Raw genomic sequence first — 23,375 nt, forward strand, 5'->3', positions numbered from 1 at the left:
AAACTTATAAGTGACATAATCAGGACAGAATACGAAACAGGTGCACTAAACTAGACATGACCAAACGAACATCGAAACATCAAATGGTGGCAGCTAGTACTCCGGGGACGACGAACGCCGAAGCCTGCCCAAACAAGGAGGAGGAGCTGCCTCGGCGGTATTCGTGACAGTACCCCCCCTTGACGCGCGGCTCCAGCCGTGCGCCGACCCCGGCCTCGGGGACGGCCAGGAGGACGCGGAGCAGGGCGCATGGGATGGTTTCGGTGGAACTCCGTCAGGAGGGAGGGATCTAAGATATCCCTCCTAGGCACCCAGCACCGTTCCTCCGGACCGTACCCCTCCCACTCCACGAGATATTGTAGACCCCCCATCCGACGTCTCGAATCCATGATGGACCTGACTGAGTACGCCGGAGCCCCCTCGATGTCCAGTGGGGGCAGAGGAGTCTCTCTTATCTCACAGTCCTGGAGTGGACCAGCTACCACCGGCCTGAGGAGAGACACATGGAACGAGGGGTTAATGCGATAATCATTAGGCAGTTGTAACTTGTAGCATACCTCGTTCAATCTCCTCAGGACTTTAAATGGCCCCACAAACCGCCGACCCAGCTTCCGGCAGGGCAGGCGAAGGGGCAGGTTTCGAGTCGAGAGCCAGACTCGATCTCCAGGTGCGTACACTGGACCCTCACTGCGGTGGAGATCGGCGCTCGCCTTCTGTCTATGGATAGCCCGCTGCAGATGGACGTGTGCAGCGTTCCACGTCTCCTCCGAGCGCCGAAACCACTCATCCACCGCAGGAGCCTCGATCTGGCTCTGATGCCATGGTGCCAGAACCGGCTGATACCCTAACACACATTGGAAAGGGGTCAGGTTAGTAGAGGAGTGGCGAAGAGTGTTCTGGGCAATCTCTGCCCAAGGGATATAACCCGACCACTCCTCCTGCCGGTCCTGGCAATACGATCTCAGAAACCTGCCCACATCCTGGTTCACTCTCTCCACCTGCCCATTACTCTCAGGGTGAAAACCCGAGGTAAGGCTAACCGAGACCCCCAACCGTTCCATGAACGCCCTCCAGACTCTAGAGGTGAATTGGGGACCTCGATCTGACACTATATCCTCGGGAACCCCGTAGTGCCGGAAGATGTGGGTAAACAAAGCCTCTGCGGTCTGTAGGGCAGTAGGGAGACCCGGCATTGGGATGAGACGACAGGCCTTAGAGAACCGATCCACAACGACCAGAATGGTGGTATTCCCCTGGGAGGGAGGTAGGTCAGTGACAAAGTCTACCGAGAGGTGAGACCACGGCCGTTGTGGAACGGCAGGGGCTGTAACTTCCCCCTGGGCAGGTGTCTAGGCGCCTTACACTGGGCAGGAGGAGACATATAAACCCTCACGTCCCTAGCCAATGTTGGCCACCAGTACTTTACACTAAGGCAGTGCACTGTCCGGCCAATACCTGGATGTCCAGAGGAGGGCGACGTGTGAGCCCAATATATGAGACGATCACGGATCTCGAGCGGCACGTACGTCCACCCCACTGGACACTCCGGAGGAGTAGGGTCGGTGTGTAACGCCCGCTCGATTTCCGCATCGATCACCCACACCACCGGTGCCACCAGACAAGACTCCGGCAGTATGGGTGTGGGCTCAATGGACCTCTCCTCTGTGTCATACTGCCGGGACAGTGCGTCTGCCTTACCGTTCTGGGACCCTGGGATGTACGTAAGCTTAAAGACAAACCGGGTCAGAAACACGTTCCACCTAGCCTGACGAGGGTTCAGTCTCCTAGCTGCCCGGATGTACTCCAGGTTACGATGGTCAGTCAGAATGAGAAAAGGGTGTTGAGCCCCCTCAAGCCAATGCCTCCACACCTTTAGGGCATGAACTACGGCTAGCAGCTCCCTGTCCCCTACGTCATAATTTCGTTCCGCCGGGCTGAGCTTTTTTGAATAAAAAGCGCAGGGCCGGAGTTTAGGAGGCGTGCCTGAGCGTTGAGACAATACTGCCCCAATTCCGGCCTCTGACACGTCCACCTCCACTTGGAACGCTAAAGCGGGGTCCGGATGCGCCAGCACCGGAGCCGAGGTGAACAGGTTCTTCAGTTTATTAAACGCCCTGTCTGCCTCAGCCGACCACTGCAAACGCAACGGGCCCCCCTTCAGCAGGGATGTGATGGGAGCTGCCACCTGTCCAAAACCCCGGATAAACCTCCGGTAGTAATTGGCAAAACCAAAAAACCGTTGCACCTCTTTAACAGTGGTTGGAGTCTGCCAATTACACACGGTTGACACACGGTCAACCTCCATCTCCACCCCTGACGCGGACAACCGATAACCCAAAAAGGAGATGGACTCCTGGAAAAACAGACATTTCTCTGCCTTGGCATACAAGTCATGCTCCAACAGCCTACCCAACACTCGGCGTACCAGGGCTACATGCTCGGCTCGTGTAGATGAGTACACTAGAATGTCGTCAATGTACACGACCACACCCTGCCCATGCAAGTCCCGGAAGATCTCGTCCACAAAGGATTGGAAGACTGAAGGAGCATTCATTAACCCATATGGCATGACGAGATACTCATAATGACCCGAGGTGGTACTAAATGCTGTCTTCCATTCATCTCCCTCCCTAATGCGCACCAAGTTGTAAGCGCTCCTGAGATCCAGTTTTGTGAAGAAACGCGCTCCGCGTAATGATTCCGTCATACACGCAATCAGAGGCAGAGGATAACGGTATTTAACTGTGATCTGATTAAGATTACGGTAATCAATACACGGGCGCAAACCTCCATCCTTTTTCTTCACAAAAAAGAAACTCGAGGACACAGGGGAAGTGGAGGACCGTATGTATCCCTGTCTCCATAGCCGCCGTCTCCTCTTGAGACAAGGGATACACATGGCTCCGCGGAAGTGCCGCACCCGCCAGGAGATCTATCGCACAATCTCCCAGTCTATGAGGTGGCAAACGCAGGAGAGTCGATCAGATACAACTGAATAATCTCTTCATGACCCCCCTGCGTCCTCATCTTAAGTGGCGCTGTGACCTCCCTAATCAACCCAGATCCCAACGGACGACTATCTAGGGCATGGATAGGGAAAGGCACATCTACTGGTTGGAGGGGAATCCCTAACTTAACACAAAAATTACGATCAATGAAATTCCCAGCTGCGCCTGAATCGACTAGCGCCTTATGCTGGGACTGAGATGCAACCTGAGGAAATACTACAGGTATACAAAAGTGAACAACAGAGAGCTCTGGGTGAGGTGGGCGCCTACTCACCTGGAATGACTCCCCAGTGCGCGACCTGCTGCCTCGAACCCCTGGAGACCCTCCCCAGCACCTAGCCGCAGTGTGTCCTCTACGACCACAGTTGGTGCAGGGGACGGCCTCCCTCGGTATCTCCCTCCTCCTCTCTCTAGCGCCAGCACCCCCGAGCTCCATAGGGCTCGGCTCGGAGGTGCTGGAGGATGGAATGGACGGCCCCAACTCTGGACGTGCGCGGGTGGCCAGCAGGGTATCCAGACGGATTGACATGTCCACCAGCTGGTCGAAGGTGAGATTGGTGTCCCTGCAGGCCAACTCTCGTTGAACGTCCTCACGCAGGCTACACCGATAGTGGTCGATGAGGGCCCTCTCATTCCACCCCGCATCCGCCGCTAGAGTCCGGAAGTCCAGGGCAAACTCCTGGGCGCTCCTCTTCCCCTGTCGAAGGTGGAACAGACGCTCTCCCGCCGCTTTACCCTCAGGGGGATGATCGAACACAGCCCTGAAACGGCGGGAGAACTCCGCGTAGCTGATGGTGGCGGCGTCTATTCCCCTCCATTCGGCGTTGGCCCACTCCAACGCCTTGCCGGAGAGACAGGAGATGAGGGCGGAAACGCTCTCGTATCCCGAGGGCGCCGGGTGTATGGTAGCCAGGTAGAGCTCCACTTGAAGGAGGAACCCCTGACACCCGGCTGCGGTGCCATCATATGCCCTCGGGAGCGAGAGCCGAATGCCACTGGACTCCGGAGCTGGTATGGTGGGGCTGGCCGATGGTGGTGGTAAGGTAGGAGGAGGTGTGGGCAAACCTCCTCTCTCCCATCGGCGCAGGGTGTCCATGACCTCCTGCATGGTGGACCCGAGTTGCTGGATTCTGGCGTCCTGGAAGCTGACCCGATCTTCCAGCGACTCGGTTCCCGCCGCTGCTCCTGCTGACTCCATAGTAATAGGTGTGTTGTTCTGTCACAATGTACTTGTGGATGTGGTGGTGAAGTCAGGTGCAGGACACAGCGGAGAAGTCAAACAGCTTTACTTGACTGAATACACAATACAGAAAATAAATGGCCTCAAAACACAGGAGGCGAAAACCTACGCGCAACGCGTAAAACACTAAAGCACAACATAAACCAACAGACAAACGACAGGCGGACAACAACACACAACTCCAAAACATAACACAGGGAAACTTATAAGTGACATAATCAGGACAGAATACGAAACAGGTGCACTAAACTAGACATGACCAAACAAAACATCGAAACATCAAACGGTGGCAGCTAGTACTCCGGGGACGACGAACGCCGAAGCCTGCCCGAACAAGGAGGAGAAGCAGCCTCGGCGGTATTCGTGACACTCTTGCTTCTCATTAATGTTTGAATAAATTTGTTCAAAACTGTTAAACTATTGTCTTTCTCTTTGAGTTAACTACTCACCACATTTTATGCACTGCAGCGCTAGCTATCTGTAGCTTATGCTTTCAGTATTAGATTCATTCTCTGATTCTTTGATTGGGTGGACAACATGTCAGGTCATGCTGCAAGAGCTCTAATAGGTTGGAGGACGTCTTCTGGAAGTTGTCATAATTACTGTGTAAGTCTATGGAAGGGGGTGAGAGTCATGAGCCTCCTAGGTTTTGTATTGAAGTCAATGTAACTAGCTGTCCTCCGGCTACACCATGGTGCTACCCTACAGTGATGTTGAGGCTACTGTAGACCTTCATTGCAAAACAGTGTGTTTTAATAACTTATTTGGTGACATGTGAATACACAGTATTTAGTAAAGTGTTATCAAAAATAGATATATTTTTAATTTCACTATTTTTATTTTTATGAAATTCATTGAGGATGGTCCTCCTCTGATGAGCCTCCACTGTTAGTACCAAAAAAGGGTTATTCATTTCTCCTTGTAGGGGAACCCTTTGGAGGATCGTTTTTTAATGGTTCTACAGTGCATTCAGAAAGTATTTAGACACCTTCACTTTTTCCACATTTTGTTATGTTACAGCCTTCTCCTAAAATTGATTAAATAGTTTTTTTCCTCATCAATCTACACACAATACCCCATAATGACAAATCAAAAACAGCTTTTTATAAAATGATTCACATTTATTCAAATTAAAAACTGCAATATCATTTTTACATAAGTATTCTGACCCTTTGTTGAAGCACCTTTGGCAGCGATTACAGCCTTGGGTCTTCTTGGGTATGATTCGGAAAAAGTGAAGGGGTTTGAATACTTTCTGAATGCACTGTATATAGAATCATCCACAAATGGTTCTACCTTCATAAGAGGGTTCTAAGTAGCAACATTAAGATGCTACAGTTGAAGTCGGAAGTTTACATACACCTTAGCCAAATACATTTAAACTCAGTTTTTCACAATTCCTGACATTTTATCCTAGTAAAAAACCCTGTTTTAGGTCAGTTAGGATCACCACTTTATTTTAAGAATGTGAAAGGTCAGAATAATAGTAGAGAGAATGATTTATTTAAGCTTTTATTTCTTTCATCACATACCCAGTGGGTCAGAAGTTTACATACACTCAATTAGTATTTGGTAGCATTGCCTTTAAATTGTTTAACTTGGGTCAAACGTTTCGGGTAGCCTTCCACAAGCTTCCCACAATAAGTAGGGTGAATTTTGGGCCATTCCTCTTAACAGAGCAGGTGTAACTGAGTCAGGTTTGTAGGCCTCCTTGCTCACACACGCCTTTTCAGTTCTGCCCACACATTTTCTATAGGATTGAGGTCAGGGCTTTGTGATGGCCACTCCAATACCTTGACTTTGTTGTCCTTAAGCCATTTTGCCACAACTTTGGAAGTATGGTTGGGGTTTTGTGAAGTGCACCAGTCCCTCCTGCAGCAAAGCACCCCCGTGCTTCACGGTTGGGATGGTGTTCTTCGGCTTGCAAGCAACCCCCTTTTTCCTCCAAACATAACGATGGTCATTATGGCCAAACAGTTCTATTTTTGTTTCATCAGACCAAAGGACATTTCTCCAAAAAGTACGATCTTTGTCCCCATAGTAACCGTAATCTGGCTTTTCTATGGCGGTTTTGGAGCAGTGGCTTCTTCTTTGCTGAGCAGCCTTTCAGGTTATGTCGATATAGGACTTGTTTTACTGTGGATATAGATACTTTTGTACCTGTTTCCTCCAGCATTTTCACAAGGTCCTTTGCTGTTGTTCTGGGATTGATTTGCACTTTCCGAAAGTACGTTAATCTCTAGGACACAGAACTCGTCTCCTTCCTGAGCGGTATGACGGCTCAGGAAGCATGAACTATTGTTTGTACAGATGAACGTGGTACCTTCAGGCATTTGGAAATTGCTCCCAAGGATGAACCAGACTTGTGGAGGTCTACAATTTTTTTTCTGAGGTTTTGGCTGATTTATTTTGATTTTCCCATGATGTCAAGCAATTGGCACTGAGTTTGAAGGTAGGCCTTTACATACATCCACAGGTATACCTCCAATTGACTCAAATGATGTCAATTAGCCTATCAGAAGCTTCTAAAGCCATGACATAATTTTCTGGAATTTTCCAAGCTGTTTAAAGGGACAGTCAACTTAGTGTATGTAAACTTCTGACCCACTGGAATTGTGATACAGTGAATTATAAGTGAAATAATCTGTCTGTAAACAATTGTTGGAAAATTTACTTGTGTCATGCACCAAATAGATGTCCTAACCGTCTTGCCAAGATGATAGTTTGTTAACAAGACATTTGTGGAGTGGTTGAAAAACGAGTTTTAATGACTCCAACCTAAGTGTATGTAAACTTCCGACTTCAATTGTATGTCAAGAATGGTCCACCACGGAAAGGACACACAGCCAACTTGACACAACTGTGGGAGGCACTGGAGTCAACATGGGCCAGCATCCTTGTGGAACGCTTTCAACACTTTGTAGAGTCATTCCCTGACAAATTGAGGCTGTTCTGAGGGCAAAAAAGGGGGGGACAACAACTCAATATTAGGAAGGTGTTCTTAATGTTTCTACAATAAGTGTACACTACCGGTCAAAAGTTTTAGAACACCTACTCATTCAAGGGATTTTCTTTATTTTTACAATTTTCTACATTGTAGAAAATAGTGAAGACATCAAAACTATGAAATAACACATATGGAATCATGTAGTAACCAAAAAGGTGATGACAGCTTTGCACACTCTTGGCATTCTCTCAACCAACTTCACCTGGAATGCTTTTCCAACAGTCTTAAAGGAGGTCCCACATATGCTGAGCACTTGTTGGCGGCTTTTCCTTCACTCTGCCGTCCGACTCATCCCACACCATCTCAATTTGGTTGAGGTCGGGGGATTGTGGAGGCCAGGTCATCTGATGCAGCACTCCATCACTCTCCTTGGCCAAATAGCCCTTACACAGCCTGGAGGTGTGTTGGGTCATTGTCCTGTTGAAAAACAAATGATAGTCCCACTAAGCCCAAACCAGATGGGATGGCGTATCGCTGCAGAATGCTGTGGTAGCCATGCTGGTTAATCACAGACAGTGTCACCAGCAAAGCACCCCCACACCATAACACCTCCTCCTCCATGCTTTACGGTGGGAAATACACATGCAGAGATAATCCGTTCACCCAAACCGCATCTCACAAAAACACAGCGGTTGGAACCAAAAATCTCAAATTTGGACTCCACACCAAAGGACACATTTCCAATGGTCTAATGTCCATTGCTCGTGTTTCTTGGCCCAAGCAAGTCTCTTCTTATTATTGGAGTCCTTCAGTAGTGGTTTCTTTGCAGCAATCGACCATGAAGGCCTGGTTCACACAGTCTCCTCTGAACAGTTGATGTTGAGATGTGTCTGTTTCTTGAACTCTGTGAAGCATTTATTTGGGCTGCAATTTATGAGGCTGGTAACTCTAATGAACTTATCCTCTGCAGCAGAGGTAACACTGGGTCTTCCATTCCTGTGGTAGTCCTCATGAGAGCCAGTTTCATCATAGCGCTTGATGGTTTTTGCGACTGCACTTGAAGAAACTTTCAAAGTTCTTGAAATGTTCCGTATTGACTGAACTTCATGTCTTAAATTAATAATGGACTGTCATTTCTCTTTGCTTATTTGAGCTGTTCTTGCCATAATATGGACATGTTTTTTGACCAAATAGGGCTATCTTCTGTATACCCCCTTACCTTGTCACAACACAACTGATTGGCTCAAATGCATTAAGAAGGAAAGAAATTCCACAAATTAACTGTTAAGAAGGCACACCTGTTAATTGAAATGCATTCCAGGTGACTACCTCATGAAGCTGGTTGAGAGAATGCCAAGAGTGTGCAAAGCTGTCATCAAGGGAAAGGGTGGCTATTTGAAGAATCTCAAATATAAAATATATTTTGATTTGTTTAACACTTCTTTGGTTACTACATGATTCCATATGTGTTATTTAATAGTTTTGATGTCTTCACTATTATACAAATAGTAAAAATAAAGAAAACCCTTGAATGAGTAGGTGTTCTAAAACTTTTGACCGTTAGTGTATGTCTAACGATAGGCAGCTGCAACATCGCACTGCCTTCAATATTATGGAATGAAGATGTAACATATTCTGGCAAATTTATTACGGTATTTGTGAGGAAGAACAATGCTACCCGGCTGGCAATGAGCACTCTGCAGGCAGACCTCCAAAGTGATGGCATGGGTGCAGACAGACCATGCTTTCAACCTCTGCTACAAGAAGCCTAGGCCGTATGATTCTGTTTGCTCTGGACTCCAGAGAAGTGACATGATATATCCCTAGTTGATATTGGCCGCTTACATTAATGACTTTCAGCTCCAAATGCAGGTGTAAAACGCAGTTTTTTTCTGTAGCCTATCTTGTATTTTGAAAATGCATCACCGTTTATGGCTGTAATGACAGGCTACATTTTCGCAGCGATTGTGCTTGTATGTTTGTGTGTGCACATGTGCATGTGTGAGTGTGAGTGCGGGTTTGCACATTTTGTACCATTCGTTTATGGGGGTTTGATCACGGAACAAAAAGTTTGAAAACCACTGGGATACATGATAGTGGCAACAAATGGAGTTGGGTTAGATATAGTAATGGTAGGTTACAGTATTTCTTACAATCTTCTATTTTGACTGGAATTGTGTTGGTCATTGTTTATAAGTGCAGCATTTATTCCAGTTCTAAATAGTTTTGCAAAATACTTGATTCATCAGATTGTGCTGCTTTCCCCGCTTCTTGTAATAATTGAAAAAACATTTGGGGGGGTGCCCTTTTATTAGTTTGAGCATATACCCCCCAAAAGGTCTGTGCACGGCCCTATACTACCCAATGACTACCTCATTGTCACGTCTACTCCCGCTCCCCCGCTCGACATCGTCCGCTACATCAACTCCTGCTCCGTATGTGCTCAAACCAAGACTCCCCGGCACGCCTCAGCAGGGAAACTCCTTCCCCTCCCCGTGCCTCAGTGGCCTTGGTCCCATCTGTCTATAGATTTTGTTAATGATCTTCCCCTGTCTGATGGTTTCACCCCTGAAATGGTTGTTGTGGACAGATTCTCAAAATCCTGCCGTTTTATCCCTCTCTCTGGTCTCCCTACAGCTCTCCAGCTAGGGAGAACAATGGCTGCCGTTTTACGGGCTCCTGACCAACTGTGCTATTTTGTTTGTGTTTTCACATTGTTTGTAACTCATTTTGTACATAATGTTGCTGCTACCGTCTCTTATGACCGAAAAGAGCTTCTGGACATCAGAACAGCGATTACTCACCACGAACTGGATGAAGATTTTTTCTTTAATGAGTCCGATGCGAAGGATATACTGCTTTGTCAAGACAAGGCCCAAATCCCTGTCATAAGCGTGAAGAAAAGACGGAGGAAAAGGGGGAGGAGGGCGGGGTGCCTTGTAAGAATTTGCCGATGAGTAGGTAAACCACCACTTCCCTCGTGCAATCATTGGAAAACAAACTGGATGATCTACAATTAAGACTATCCTACCAACAGTACATTAAAAACTGTAATATCTTATGTTTCACCGAGACGTGGCTGAATGACAAAATTGATAATATAGAGCTGGCTGGCTTCTCCGGGTATCGACACGACAGAGCAGCTACATCTGGTAAGACGAGTGGCGGGGGTGTGTGTCTATTTGTCAATAACTGCTGGTGCGCGATGTCTAATATTAAAGAAGTCTCATGGTATTGCTCGCCTGAGGTAGAATACCTCATGACAAGCTGTAGACCACACTATCTACCAAGAGAGTTCTCCTCTATATTATTCGTAGCCATCTATTTACCACCACAAACCGATGCTGGCACTAAGACCGCACTCAACGAGCTGCATAAGGCAATAAGCAAACAAGAAAATGCTCATCCAGAAGTGGCGCTCCTAGTAGCCGGGGACTTTAAAGCAGGCAAACTTAAATCTGTTTTAACTCATGTCTCCCAGCATGTCACATGTGCAACCATAGACCACCTTCACTCCACACACAGAGACACATACAAAGCTCTCCCTCGCCCTCCATTTGGAAAATCTGACCATAATTCTATCCTCCTGATTCCTGCTTACATGCAAAAACTAAAGCATGAAGTACCAGTGACTTGCGCAATACGGAAGTGGTCAGATGACGCGGATGCTACGCTACAGGACTGTTTTACTAGCACAGACTGGAATATGTTCCGAGATTCATCCAATGGCATTGAGGAGTATACCACCTCAATCACTGTCTTCATCAATAAGTGTACTCAAAGCATGCGCTGACCAACTGGCAAGTGTCTTCACTGACCGAGTCTGTAATACCTACATGTTTCAAACAGACCGCCATAGTCCCTGTGCCCAAGAAAGCGAAGGTAACCTGCCTAAATTATTACCGCCACGTAGCCCTGACATCAGTATCCATGAAGTGCTTTGAAAGGCTGGTCATGGCTCACACCAACACCATTATCCCAGAAACACTAGACCCACTCCAATTCGCATACCGCTCCAACAGATCCACAGATGACGCAATCTCAATCGCACACTGCCCTTTTATTTATTTTAATTGTACCTTTATTTAACTAGGCAAGTCAGTTAAGAACAAATTCTTATTTACAATGACGGCCTACACCGGCCAAACCCGGACGACGCTGGGCCAATTGTGCGCTGCCCTATGGGACTCCCAATCACGGCCGGTTGTGATACAGCCTGGAATCGAACCAAGGGGTCTGTAGTGACGCCTCAAGTACTGAGATGCAGTGCCTTAGACCACTGTGCCACTCGGGAGCCCTTTCCCACCTGGACAAAAGGAACACCTATGTGGGAATGCTGTTCATTGACTCACACTGTGCTTAGCCCAGGTCTAAGCGAGTTCTTAGGAACAGTTTTACGGTTCTTGCCAATCACAGAGTTCCATTGTCACCTAATTTGAATATTCAATAAGATTAGCCCTAGGCTAAGAACATGCAATGTGAACCCAGGTGATTGAATAAAATAAACCTTTTAAGTACTGTTTAGTTTTTAGATTGCTGTGAAATACATCATTTTTGTTTTTTGGTTTCATATGGTTAGAATTGTGTTTTTTTCACAATTTCATTTAGAAAGACAGTAGCACATTCACTACATTCTGGTCATTAGCAGCCAGCTGCTGAGTCATGGATGATGCATACTGGTCCCTCTTTTGACCCGAGTCGTGTAAAACTGTGGCTCTCATTGGCGCCATCCTAATTCAATAATAGGCTCATCCGCTGCCTCGTTTATCAAAAACAGATTTCTACCACAACAAATAAACATGGGTCGAAAACAAGTGGGTTTTGCTTAATTTTGTTAGAACCAATGATTATTAAATACAGTTTATCCGTAACCTATTAGTTCTACTCAACAACACAGTAAGGAGAGTCAGAGATTAGTCTGCCATTAATTCACAAGCAGCCTATTAGATAGCGAGACTGATAATATTATTTATTATACAATAGGTACAGTTTAAAATAAGAAACTGGTTAATTTCATTTTGTGGTACACAATGCAAGCCTCTCTTCAGGCCGCCAACTAATCTCTGAGCGGGAATGATATGTTACTGTCCCGTGTGTGAACCCCCTCATAAACAGCAAGAGTTATAAAACTTAAAGGACATTACATTACATGTCCAAGCCTGAGATCTTCCACTCTGACATGTCAATGCCCTCAGGTCATTCAAAAGTCTCTGGGTTCTATTTTCGGCACGCAATTTTAATTTCGACCTGTTAAAGCCGGCACTCTTCTATTTTCAAACCCTAGAGCCAGGATTGGTAATTTACATGTCTTATATGAGCTTGCTTGCGCTGAGGTGGGAGGGGTGACAATATCTTGCGCCAAAGTACCAATTTCAGTATGCGCTGGTGGGGATATGTAGGACCCACCCAAAGCTGGTCTTAGTGGTTAAGGCATGGATTTTGACAATGGAAGCGCCTATCTAGTCGTGACGCACAGTGCCCATGCCATACATGGAACAAGGGAGATGTGCTTTTTGTGCCCATTAACCTCATATTTAGAAACATAATTAAACAAAGTTTTTCACAATTTCATTTAATTTGTATAAAAACCAAGCATAGCCTCCCCTCATCTCACTGAATAATATTTTTTGGGGCCTGCCCAATGCATTCACTAAGTAGTCAAGACTATCGATAAAGGGTTTGGCTCATGAGACCGCTTTGAAATAAATCTTGTTTTCTATTTTGTTTGATTAAAAAACAAGACCTTAGTAGGAAACCCTTTCTCTACTTTAACGCAAGCTGGTTCAACAGCAATGCATCTGGTGTCTTTCTTGTCCTGGCCATGCATTCGACAAGTAGCCTATCCATAAAAGGTTTCTAAATGGTCTACTCATGAGGCTTTTGCCGACATGCTTTTGCATTATTCACAACTCACACAGGCCTACCTGCAGTGCATACTCCATTCGGCTTGTATCAAACCCCATTTCCAAAGAGCGCCTCTTGTAAGGTTTCCTACAGTGGCTTGCGAAAGTATTCACCCCCCTTGGCATTTTTCCTATTTTGATGCCATACAACCTGGAAATGGATTTTTGGGGGTTTGTATCATTTGATTTAGACAACATGCCTACCACTTTGAAGATGCAAAATATTTTTTCTTGTGAAACAAACAAGAAATATGACAAAAAAACAGAACTTGAGAGTGCATAACTATTCACCCCCCCCCCTCCCAAAAAAGTCAATACTTTGTAGAGCTACCTTTTGCAGCAATTACAGCTGCAAGTCTCTTGGGGTATGTCTCTATAAACTTGGCACATCTAGCCACTGGGATTTTTGCCCATTCTTCAAGGAAAAACCGCTCCAGCTCTTTCAAGTTGGATGGGTTCCGCTGGTGTACAGCAATCTTTAAGTCATACCACAGATTCTTAATTGGATTGTGGTCTGGGCTTTGACTAGGCCATTCCAAGAAATTTAAATGTTTCCCCTTAAACCACTCAAGTGTTGCTTTAGCAGTATGCTTAGGGTCATGCTGGAAGGTGAACCTCCGTCCCAGTCTCAAATCTCTGGAAGACTGAAACAGGTTTCCCTCAAGAATTGTCCTGTATTTAGGGCCATCCATCATTCCTTCAATTCTGACCAGTTTTCCAGTCCCTGCCGATTAAAAACATCCCCACAGCATGATGCTGCCACCACCATGCTTCACCGTAGGGATGGTGCCAGGTTTCCACCAGACGTGATGCTTGGAATTCAAGCCAACGAGTTCATGGTGTTCTCGGGGTGATGAGAGGTGTTGGGTTTGCGCCAGACATTGCGTTTTCCTTGATGGCCAAAAAGCTCAATTTTAGTCTCATCTGACCTGAGTACCTTCTTCCATTTGTTTGGGGAGTTTCCCACATGCCTTTTGGCGAACACCAAACGTGTTTGCTTATTTTTTTCTTTAAGCTATGGCTTTTTTCTGGCCACTCTTCCGTAAAGCCCAGCTCTGTGGAGTGTACAGCTTAAAGTGGTCCTATGGACAGATATTCCAATCTCCGCTGTGGAGCTTTGCAGCTCCTTCAGGGTTATCTTTGGTCTCTTTGTTGCCTCTCTGATTAATGCCCTCCATGCCTGGTCCGTGAGTTTTTGTGGGCGGCCCTCTCTTGGCAGGTTTGTTGTGGTGCCATATTCTTTCCATTTTTTAATAATGGATTTAATGGTGCTCCGTGGGATGTTCAAAGTTTCAGATATTTTTTTATAACCCAACCCTGATCTGTACTTCTCCACAACTTTGTCCCTGACCTGTTTGGAGAGCTCATTGGTTTTCATGGTGCCGCTTGCTTGGTGGTGCCCCTTGCTTAGTGGTGTTGCAGACTTTGGGGCCTTTCAGAATAGGTGTATATATACTGAGATCATGTGACAGATCATGTGACACTTAAATTGCACACAGGTGGACTTTATTTAATTAATCATGTGACTTCTGAAGGTAATTGGTTGCACCAGATCTTATTTAGGGGCTTCATAGCAAAGGGGGTGAATACATATGCACGCACCACTTTTTCGTTATTTATTTTTTAGAATTGTTTGAAACAAGTAATCTTTTTCATTTCACTTCACCAATTTGGACTATTTTGTGTATGTCCATGAAATTCAGATAAAAATCAATTTAAATTACAGGTTGTACTGCAACAAAATAGGAAAAACTCCAAGGGGGATGAATACTTTTGCAAGGCACTGTATTATGCATTATCAACGGTAGGTCTCGGCTATATCTTACTTATTGAGAACGTGCCTCACGCATACAATACAATTTATGTGAGCCTAGTATTTTTTATTTGAGGAGAAGTGTGATGCATAAAGGCCTTTACTGTTCCTATCACACATAACTGTTGCCTATACTATTTAATAAACTGGAGTATCAATCCACAATGCACCAGGACAGAATAGTCTGTGCCCCCAACCGAATTGGAGTTGATGACAATGCAAAGACCTCAATAACCTACAGAACTTGAGACAAATAATATAATATAATATGCCATTTAGCAGCCGCTTTTATCCAAAGCGACTTACAGTCATGTGCGCATACATTTTTACGTATGGGTGGACCCAAGGATCGAACCCACTACCCAGGCGTTACAAGCGCCATGCTCTACCAATTGAGCTACAGAGGACCACAAAAGCCTTGCTACATTTTAGTCATAGAGCGACTTACAGTTAGTAAGTGCATACATTATATATATTATAATTTTTTCATACTGGCCCCCCGTGGGAATCGAACCCACAACCCTGGCGTTGCAAACGCCATGCTCTACCAACTGAGCTACATCCCTGCCGGTAATAAAATCATCAAATTTTCCCTTCTACCAGGAAAAAGTATGTTACAGGACCAAGTACCTTGTATTAGCTCTCATAGAAAACGTGGTTTGGAATTTTAGACGTTGCTAGTCATTTGTTTGAAGGAAGTGCTGGGCACCACCAAACCCACTCTGCTTATGATTCACCTGAAATTCAACACTGAACCAGGAGGGGGCAGAATTAAACGTTACATCATTTTGCTGGATTTTCACATCTCGGTTTTTTTATTTTTTTTATTTAACCTTTATTTAACCAGGTAAGCCAGTTGAGAACAAGTTCTCATTTACAACTGCGACCTGGCCAAGATAAAGCAAATCAGTGCGATAAAAACCACGACACAGAGTTACATATGGGGTAAATCAAAACATAAAGTCAAAAATACAACAGCAAATATATATATACAGTGTGTGCAAATGTAGCAATTTATGGAGGTAAGGCAATAAATAGGCTATAGTGCAAAATAATTACAATTAGTATTAACACTGGAATGATAGATGTGCAAGAGATGATGTGCAAATAGAGATACTGGAGTGCAAATGAGCAAAATAAATAACAATATGGGGATGAGGTAGTTGGGTGGGCTAATATCAGATGGGCTGTGTACAGGTGCAGTGATCGGTAAGTTGCTCTGACAACTGATGCTGAAAGTTAGTGAGGGAGATAAGAGTCTCCAGCTTCAGAGATTTTTGCAATTCGTTCCAGTCATTGGCAGCAGAGAACTGGAAGGAATGGTGGCCAAAGGAGGTGTTGGCTTTGGGGATGGCCAGTGAGATATACCTGCTGGAGCGCATACTACGGGTGGGTGTTGCTATGGTGACCAATGAGCTAAGATAATGCGGGGATTTGCCTAGCAGTGATTTATAGATGGCCTGGAGCCAGTGGGTTTGGCGACGAATATGTAGTGAGGACCAGCCAACAAGAGCGTACAGGTCACAGTGGTGGGTAGTATATGGGGCTTTGGTGACAAAACGGATGGCACTGTGATAGACTACATCCAATTTGCTGAGGAAAGTGTTGGAGGCTATTTTGTAAATGACATCGCCGAAGTCAAGGATCGGTAGGATAGTCAGTTTTACGAGGGCATGTTTGGCAGCATGAGTGAAGGAGGCTTTGTTGCGAAATAGGAAGCCGATTCTAGATATAACTTTGGATTGGAGATTCTTAATGTGAGTCTGGAAGGAGAGTTTACAGTCTAACCAGACACCTAGGTATTTGTAGTTGTCCACATACTCTAGGTCAGACCCGTCGAGAGTAGTGATTCTAGTCGGGTGGGCGGGTGCCAGCAGCGTTCGATTGAAGAGCATGCATTTAGTTTTACTAGTGTTTAAGAGCAGTTGGAGGCTACTGAAGGAGTGTTGTATGGCATTGAAGCTCGTTTGGAGGTTTGTTAACACAGTGTCCAATGAAGGGCCAGATGTATACAAAATGGTGTCGTCTGCATAGAGGTGGATCTGAGAGTCACCAGCAGCAAGAGCGACATCATTGATATACACGGAGAAAAGAGTCGGCCCAAGAATTGAACCCTGTGGCACCCCCATAGAGACTGCCATAGGTCCAGACAACAGGCCCTCCGATTTGACACATTGAACTCTATCTGAAAAGTAGTTGGTGAACCAGGCGAGGCAGTCATTTGAGTGCGGTGGTTGACTGAGTCGAAAGCCTTGGCCAGGTCGATGAAGACGGCTGCACAGTACTGTCTATTATCGATCGCGGTTATAATATCGTTTAGGACCTTGAGTGTGGCTGAGGTGCACCCATGACCAGCTCGGAAACCGGATTGCATAGCGGAGAAGGTACGGTGGGATTCGAAATGGTCGGTGATCTGTTTGTTAACTTGGCTTTCAAAAACTTTCGAAAGGCAGGGCAAAATGGATATAGGACTGTAACAGTTTGGATCTAGAGTGTCACCCCCTTTGAAGAGGGGGATGACCGCGGCAGCTTTCCAGTCTCTGGGGATCTCAGACGTTACGAAAGAGAGGTTGAACAGGCTAGTAATAGGGGTTGCAACAATTTCAGCGGCTAGTTTTAGAAAGAAAGGGTCCAGATTTGTAGGGGTCCAGATTTTGCAGCTCTTTCAGAACATCAGCTGTCTGAATTTGTGTGAAGGAGAAGTGGGGGGGGCATGGGCAAGTTGCAGCGGAGGGTGTAGAGCTGGTGGCCAGGGTAGTGGTAGCCAGGTGGAAAGCATGGCCAGCTGTAGCAAAATGCTTGTTGAAATTCTCGATTATTATAGATTTATCGGTGGTGATAGTGTTTCCCAGCCTCAGTGCAGTGGGCAGCTGGGAGGAGGTGCTCTTATTCTCCATGGACTTTACAGTGTCCCAAAACTTTTTGGAGTTAGTGCTACAGGATGCACATTTCTGTTTGAAAAAGCTAGCCTTTGCTTTCCTAACTGCTTGTGTATATTGGTTCCTGACTTCCCTGAAAAGTTGCATATCGCGGGGGTTATTTGATGCTAATGCAGTACGCCACAGGATGTTTTTGTGCTGGTCAAGGGCAGTCAAGTCTGAGGAGAACCAGGTGCTATATCTATTCTTAGTTCTGTATTTTTTGAATGGTGCATGTTTATTTAAGATTGAGAGGAAATTACTTTTAAAGAACAACCAGGCATCCTCTACTGACGGAATGAGATCTATATCCATCCAGGATACTTGGGCCAGGTCAATTAGGAAGGCCTGCTCGCTAAAGTGTTTTAGGGAGCGTTTGACAGTGATGAGGGGTGGTCGTTTGACCGCAGACCCGTTACGGACGCAGGCAATAAGGCAGTGATTGCTGAGATCCTGGTTGAAGACAGCGGAGGTGTATTTAGAGGGTAAGTTAGTCAGGATGATATCTATGAGGGTACCCATGTTTACGGATTTAGGGTTGTACCTGGTAGGTTCGTTGATAATTTGTGTGAGATTGAGGGCATCTAGTTTGGATTGTAGGATGGCCGGTATGTTAAGCATATCCCAATTTAGGTCACCAAGCAGTACGCACTCTGAGGATAAATGGGGGGCAATCAATTCACATATAGTGCTCTACAGTAGATTGCAACTCCACCCCCTTTGGCAGTTCTATCTAGACAGAAAATGTTGTAGTTGGGGATGGACATTTCTGAATTTTTGGTGGCCTTCCTAAGCCAGGATTCAGACACTGCTAGAACATTTACATTTACATTTACGTCATTTAGCAGACGCTCTTATCCAGAGCGACTTACAAATTGGTGCATTCACCTTATGATAGCCAGTGGGACAACCACTTTACAATATTTTATTTATTTATTTTTTATATTTTTTGGGGGGGGTGGGGTAAGGGGGGGTAGAAGGATTACTTTATCCTATCCCAGGTATTCCTTAAAGAGGTGGGGTTTCAAGTGTCTCCGGAAGGTGGTGAGTGACTCCGCTGTCCTGGCGTCGTGAGGGAACTTGTTCCACCATTGGGGTTCCAGAGTAGCGAACAGTTTTGACTGGGCTGAGCGGGAACTGTGCTTCCGCAGAGGTAGGGGGGCCAGCAGGCCAGAGGTGGATGAATGCAATGCCCTCGTTTGGGTGTAGAGACTGATCAGAGCCTGAAGGTATGGAGGTGCCGTTCCCCTCACAGCTCCGTAGGCAAGCACCATGGTCTTGTAGCAGATGCGAGCTTCAACTGGAAGCCAGTGGAGTGTGCGGAGGAGCGGGGTGACGTGAGAGAACTTGGGAAGGTTGAACACCAGACGGGCTGCGGCGTTCTGGATGAGTTGTAGGGGTTTAATGGCACAGGCAGGGAGCCCAGCCAACAGCGAGTTGCAGTAATCCAGACGGGAGATGACAAGTGCCTGGATTAGGACATGTGCCGCCTCCTGTGTAAGGCAGGGTCGTACTCTGCGAATGTTGTAGAGCATGAACCTACAGGATCGGGTCACCGCCTTGATGTTAGCGGAGAACGACAGGGTGTTGTCCAGGGTCACGCCAAGGCTCTTTGCACTCTGGGAGGAGGACACAACGGAGTTGTCAACCGTGATGGCGAGATCATGGAACGGGCAGTCCTTCCCCGGGAGGAAGAGCAGCTCCATCTTGCCGAGGTTCAGCTTGAGGTGGTGATCCGTCAAACACACTGATATGTCTGCCAGACATGCAGAGATGCGATTCACCACCTGGTTATCAGAAGGGGGAAAGGAGAAGATGAATTGGGTGTTGTCTGCGTAGCAATGATAGGAGAGGCCATGTGAGGATATGACAGAGCCAAGTGACTTGGTGTATAGCGAGAATAGGAGAGGGCCTAGAACTGAGCCCTGGGGGACACCAGTGGTGAGAGCACGTGGTGCGGAGACAGATTCTTGCCACGCCACCTGGTAGGAGCGACCTGTCAGGTAGGACGCAATCCAAGAACATAAGGGTTGGCGGAGTGTGCTAACGGAGTGAATAACTCAAACTTAGGAAGTAGACTTCTGATGTTAATGTTTTGCTGAAAACCAAGACTTTTACAGTTACAGAAGTCAACAAATGATAGCTCCTGGGGAATAGGAGTGATACTGGGGGCTGCAGGGCCTGGGCTAGCCTCTACATCACCAGAGGAACAGAGGAGGACTAGAATAAGGATACGGCTAAAGGCCTTAAGAACTGGTCTTCTAGTGTGTTGGGTACAGAGAATAAAGGGGGCAGATGTCCGGGCGTTGTAGAAAAGATTCAGGGCATTATGTACAGACAAGGATATGGAAGGATATCAGTACAGTGGAGGTAAACCTAAGCGTTGGGTAGCAATGAAAGAGATAGCATCACTGGAGGCACCGATTGAGCCGGTCTCGGTGTGTATGGGTGTGGAACAAAGGAACTATTTGAGGCAGTTTGAGAGGGACTTGGGGTTCTACAGTGAAATTGTATAATAAGAATTACCCAAACAGCAATAGGCTAGGCATATTGACATGGGAGAGAGGCATAACGCAATCACAGGTGTTATTAGAGAGAGCTAAGACAACAACTGGTAATGGCGATAAAGTTTGGGCTGAGGCTAAACAGAATAAACAGGATAGGGTACCGTGTAAAGGAACAGTCCAGCAGGCATCAGCTGTGCAGCTGAGTGATCATAAGTTCCAGTGAACAGCAATATGTGAGTCCGAGAGCAGTTCAAATTGGTGCTTCAGCACAGTAAGCAGGAAGCACGGTTGTAGTTTGCGTGTGCTAGCGGGCCGGGGCTAGCAGATGGATCTTCGTGGTCGTCGCAACGGGAAGCCTGTTGAAACCACAGACGATTAGGTCGGCAGACCAGTCGGGATGGATCGGCAGGGCTCCGTAATTGTCACGCCCTGGCTCTGGGGACGCTGTTATGTTGAGCCAGGGTGTGTAGATCAATGTGTTTTGTGTCTATGGGTGCTATTTCTATGTTGGCCAGAGTGGCTCCCAATCAGAGGCAACGAGTGTCAGGTGTTGCTGGCTGTCTCTGATTGGGAGCCATATTTATACAGTCTGTTTTTCATTCGTGTTTGTGGGATTTTGTTTCCAGTCGGTTTGTGTTAGACCGTGAACTGTCACGATATCGTTTTGTTGTTTTGGTCATTTGACGCTAAATAAAGAGTATGTTTGCCTGCAACGCTGCGCCTTGGTCCTCATCTCTGTTGGACGATCGTGACAGAAAATCCCACCAAAACTGGACCAAGCAGCGTGTCCAGGAGCCATCGCCAGGGGAATCGCTGGCAGATCTCCGTGGCAACCTCGACTGGGTCAAGCCTAGTGAGGAGCAGAGAGGGTGGACTTGGGAACAGTGGAGGAAGAGCTTCGACTGGGTCAAGCCAATTGAGGAGCTGAATGGCAGGAGTTGGAAGCAGAAGAGCGAGAGTTGGGCGAGACCTATAGAGGCCTGGCCCACGGGGAGGAGAGACCCCCAGAAAATGTTTAGGGGGGGGCTCACGACGTCGGGGCAGCAGGAGGCCACGATAGAGCGGTCCAGCGGGTTGGCAGAGGAGGCCGCCAGGTTACGGGGGCCTCTGGTCGAAGAGGGGATGGAAGGTGTAGAGGCACGGCGAGAGGTACTGGGGTGTGTTACCAGTCCGGTCCGGCCCGTTCCAGATCCCGGTGTAGGGCCAGTGGTGTGTGTCCCCAGTACGGTCCGGTCTGTTCCTGCTCCTCGCACCAAGTCAGTGGTGCGCCGTCCAGCCCGGCTCGGCCCGTTCCTGCTCCCCGCACCAAGTCAGTGGTGCGCTTCGTCCAGCCCGGCTCGGCCCGTTCCTGCTCCCCGCACCAAGTCAGTGGTGCGCTTCGTCAGCCCGGCTCGGCCCGTTCCTGCTCCCCGCACCAAGTCAGTGGTGCGTTTGCGTCGGCCCGGTTCGGCTCACTCCTGCTCCTCACACCAAGCCAGTGGTGTGCGTTGTCAGTCCAGCACGGCCCGTGCCTGTTCTCCACACCAAGCCAGTGGCGGGCGTCGTCAGTCCGCACGGCCCGTGCCTGTTCCACTGGTGCCTGGTTCGGCACTGGTCAGATGTTTTACGCCGGGGCTAGAGCAATCCGCTCCATCAGTGTGCAGTCCAGCTCCGGCCAGCGGGGCCAGACCGGACCAGGGGTACTTTGGGGGTTGGAGAGGAGCGGGATCAGGCCCGAGCCGGATCCGCCGCCTAGGCGGAGTGCCCACCCGGTCCCTCCTCTGTGGTATTTGGTTGACGCGGTCGGAGTCCGCGCCTTTAGGGGGGGGTACTGTCACGCCCTGGCTCTGGGGACGCTGTTATGTTGAGCCAGGGTGTGTAGATCAATGTGTTTTGTGTCTATGGGTGCTATTTCTATGTTGGCCAGAGTGGCTCCCAATCAGAGGCAACGAGTGTCAGGTGTTGCTGGCTGTCTCTGATTGGGAGCCATATTTATACAGTCTGTTTTTCATTCGTGTTTGTGGGATTTTGTTTCCAGTCGGTTTGTGTTAGACCGTGAACTGTCACGATATCGTTTTGTTGTTTTGGTCATTTGACGCTAAATAAAGAGTATGTTTGCCTGCAACGCTGCGCCTTGGTCCTCATCTCTGTTGGACGATTGTGACAGTAATAGTCCAGACTAGAGCTGGCTGGTAGGTAGTGCAGGCCACGGACAATGGAGAAAAAGCTGTTAACGGTGGCTAATAGCAAGTAGCTAGTTAGCTGGTTAGCTGGCTACTCCCGTCCGGTAGACAGAGAGGTAGATAGCCGGGGCTAGCTCAAGGCTCAAGGCTAACTGGTGCTACGGGGGCAGTGGTGATTAGCCTACAGCAACATCCATTCGACATCCATTCGGTTGCGGCTAGCTAGATCCGGTGTTAAGGTCCAGTGATTCAGTTATTCCGGCAGAAAATCCAATGTTCTGGGTGAAAACCGCTAACGGTGGCTAATAGCAAGTAGCTAGTTAGCTGGCTGGCTAGTTTCAACTGGAGATTCTAGATAAAGGTGAGTAAATAATAGAATCCGTTCCACATTGAGTGAGGCGGGTTGCAGGAAAGTATATTTAGTAGAAGGATGAAAAGTGTGATATGGAAATATAAACGTAAAATACAAAAAAAAATACAAAAAACAGGCTATTTACATGGACATACGAGAACACGACCACACTGCTACGCTATCTTGAATGACTGCTAGCATGCTGTTTAAGAGAAAAGACTACAAGCAATATGGCTGACATGATTACACATGTCTTTTTGGCGACCAAAACGCAACAGTGAGGGTCTGGTGTCGTGTACAGAGACAATAGCACACGCTAAACAAGCAGTTTGTAAAATACAGCAAGTTTCCCTGTATTTGGGTGGGAAACAGCTGTGAAGCAAGCTGTAGCCCATTGCGTATATCTGTTTATGAGTCTGTTATGAAAAAATATGACACAATGTTGTGTTTGTTTGCTGCTTGTCATTAAATCATGTACGGCTGTTTTTTAGTCTATAGCCTAGAATACATGTGTTCCATGTCAGC

This window comes from Coregonus clupeaformis, chromosome 8, assembly GCF_020615455.1.
Source record: "Coregonus clupeaformis isolate EN_2021a chromosome 8, ASM2061545v1, whole genome shotgun sequence".
Classification (NCBI taxonomy): domain Eukaryota; kingdom Metazoa; phylum Chordata; class Actinopteri; order Salmoniformes; family Salmonidae; genus Coregonus; species Coregonus clupeaformis.